This window comes from Humulus lupulus, chromosome 4 (genome assembly GCF_963169125.1).
Source record: "Humulus lupulus chromosome 4, drHumLupu1.1, whole genome shotgun sequence".
NCBI classification, from domain to species: domain Eukaryota; kingdom Viridiplantae; phylum Streptophyta; class Magnoliopsida; order Rosales; family Cannabaceae; genus Humulus; species Humulus lupulus.
Window position 1 is genome coordinate 128,231,956 of NC_084796.1, and position 3,771 is coordinate 128,235,726.

Consider the following 3,771-nt stretch of genomic DNA (forward strand, 5'->3'; position numbering starts at 1 on the left):
ACTGAGTTTCACAAGCTCAATAATAGTTACAAAGAATTACGTAAAAACAATGATTTTCTCTCTCAGTCTCCAAAAGATAAAAAAGATCTCACCCCCTTCTCATGAGCCCTTTGAGTCTTATTTATAGGCTCAAGAATCTCCTTATGGGCCGATGGGCCTTGATTACATTTAATACAAACATATCTGAATAATAATGGAAATTACACTTTTTACATGAATGCAAGATTAAATATCTCTTGAAAATATCTGATATATCGCGACCAGCTCTGGTCGCCCAAGAAATATGCCCTCTTTCGTACAAAGTCTCCTCTGGTCGATGGTCGACCAGAACATAACCACTTAAATTTCCACGCACACCTCACGTGCGTACTAATCTTGCCACGTCATCAAGTGCATTTTTTTTTGGGTAAACATATATATATATATTAGATTCAGTCATTAATATTTCATATATATATGTAAGACCCATAATAAATGGCATTAAGATTCTTTTTGAAATATTTTATTGTTGTTTTGTTCTAGTGAATAACCAAAACAATTTTTTAACTTGGTTTTACTTCTTAATGTAGGGACATCAAGTACAATTCATTACAAAACACTGGTTGGTTTACTTTATCATTCAATTTCTGATTATTTCAAAGGGAATTGCACATAACTTCCCATGACTTAAAAATGCTATTAGCAAGTTATTTCTTTACTCAATCATCCTTTTTGTTCCGTATTGTTGGTAGTTTGATTGTAAAAGGAATTTGAGAAATGAGTTGTCTGCTCGTAATTTACCTTAATAGACTAAACATTGCAATTATGTAACTCTACTAAATGGTTTCATGAATCTCATGTATTTTTATACCATTTTATTGAAGATGCTCTACGTTTCAATAAAGAAAAATATAAATATTATTTTTTGTTAATAGTTTTATTGCTTTTTTACTATTAAGACATGCGCTTACATGGTTAAGGCAACAATACATTTTGATTTGGTCTGAATTATATTGTAATTATACATGAAATTTTGGATGAATGTAGTAGTTTAAAATAGGGAAACGAATTCCCATTTTCTATGTATGGTACATTAGGTCACAACATTATGCTATCTCGTGTACCATATGACACAACAGTTGCTTAAAAATTGTTGTGTCATGTTACCACAATTGTCCATAAACCGTTGTATCATGTACTGCAGGAGATGACATTTGCACAACACCTGTTGTCCCTTGTGGTATATGAGACGACAATTTTATTTGAATTGTTGTCTCCTGCTAGTACGTGGCACGACACTGCATGGTACACCAATATCAGAAGTGTTGTATGAACATTCTTACTACAATTTAAAACTGTTGTACCACATAAATATTTTAGTACTGGAGTTGCTTATAGTTACATATTTGCTTAGTTTATGCAACCGGATTTTCCAATCATATCAAATTATGAAGCAACCACATTTTTTCATGAATATAATTACTGCAACCTTTACACAACCTATACTACTGAATGAACCTTTTGAAATCAATTAGTTGTTATTTTTTTTGGTTGCAGCAATCTAATCAACTGCATAAACAAATTAACTTCATCGAATCAACATAATCATTTTATAATGTGGTTGTATTAATTAACTTTATGGATTCAATCAACATTATCAACTTGATCAAATTGTTGTGTTGGTGTCTGTGAGTGGTTACAACAATATGAAACCTATTAACCTAATTAATATTCTAGTCTCATGTCTTTTAGTGAAAATAAATACATTTATATATGTTGGGTTATAATAAACATACACAAGAAGAAAAAACTTAAGCTTCACGTGATTGATTGTAATAGTTATATAAATATATGTAATATTATCATAATTCACTTCATTATGTGCCATTTTTTGTGGCAGTTGAGGGGCTATTTTGACCTTTTATAGGTTTGTTAGGCACATTTTGTCATCAGAAATGGTCAAAATGGCCTACTACACCCCTTAGGCAAATTTGACTTTCTAGGCACTCGACCGTTATCTAGAAAATTCCCAGATTCTGACGGTGTTCATAATTTCCAGTGGTGTTCTCTGGTATCGACTCTTTGCCCCGAGGACACCTCACATCCCTACAAATTCTTTCTTCCCTTCTCCCCGAGAAGTAGTCTTAGGGATTCTCGTTTTGAACCATCTTTCTTCGGGCCAAGGCGCTAACTGCTTAGTTTGTTGTTTCAGATATCTGAGGAGCTCCACCAACTAAACCAACAAGGGTTCTACGCCTTCGTCGCCAAGATTCTACAAATGGCTCAAAAAGAAGGGTAGCATCCTAATAAGGGGAAGCGAGTGGCTAGCAGTAGTCAAGCCCTCATGGCACGAGAGGACCCCACCCCTGCGACAACAAGACCCGTTCGAGTTGGTACCTCAGAGGAAGTAGCCAATGAGGGTCTGATGCCAACAGACAAGCCTTACACGACTACAAGATATGAGGCCAAGGCGATCCCCAACAAGCTCCGACACTAGGGGGCTTGGAGAAGATTCTCACCTACTACGGGGTGGACACCCATGAGTTGTTGGTGCACCTATCTTGAGAGAATGAAAGGGCGCAAGAGAGCATTCATGGGTTCAGGCTCTGGAGTGCCTCTTATCTCCAGGCTGGTGAAACCCTGCCTTTGCACCTGTAACACCCTCGATAACCAAGACTATTACACTGTGTATTTAAAATAGTGCAAGACTTGTTAATCAGGTCATTTAAGTAAAATGTGATCCTAAAGTCATAATAAGGTTAGGGTTAAAAGATTTTAATCATAAACCGTTAATTTTCATTAAAATAAATGTTTCGTACATGGGATCCGAAAACAGGGTTTAAGGAACAATTTAACAATTATCAAAAGTATGTACAAATCAGAGGCCACTCTAATGTCAAAATGCAGATTTTAGGTTCTATCCCTATACAATCCCTCGGTTGTGGTGGATGAGCAGCTAACAATGTACACCTCACTCCCAGAGCTCTCCAACTCATGGTAGCTCCAGCTTACCCTTGCCTTTACCTGCACCACGTAGCACCCGTGAGCCAAGGCCCAACAAGAAAACCATAGCAATACAACATAATCAATGATGATAATCAATTAATTCACAAGAGAATAAAAAAATATTCAACAAGCCATAGCATAAAGCTAACAACAGTAAACATTTATATTCAATAATTTATCTCAATCAATATGCAATACTCAAGATCGACACCCTTAGGCCGCACCCTCTGTTTAATCCACTAACTCCTGCTCACTTAGGTTGAGTCCAATGTTTATCTAGCTGACCCCAACTCACAGTGGCCGAGCCGCGTCTTATGCGCAAATTATCAGCTCCCAACTCTCTTTGGCCGTCCATTTTCACATGCCAAATCATTCATTTAGCCAAACAATAAACATGTTCAAGTATTGGGAAAATCAGTCCCGTTACAACAACTCAAGGGTGCATTTTTCTTACCTTTAATTCTGAACAAAAGTAATGGAATGGTCCCGAGCACGATCCTTAGCCCCGAGCCTTGGCGATAAACCTAGTCACAGTGTCCAACGGGTAATTGTTAACTTCAAATCCATATAAAAACTTAGGAGATAAAAACTAGCATTCGGGACCACAATTCCTACTAGATCGGGTAGTAGAATTTGTCCCGAGTGCCTAGGTTCGAACCCCCGAGCCTTACCAATTCTAGAAACCATTCTAAGGCTAAAATCCCTAGGTGGGTCACGACCTGGCTTAGTGGATCGTGACTTGCCCCCAAGTCAAAGAGCAAGGACCCAAGCCAAAGGGGAGATGGG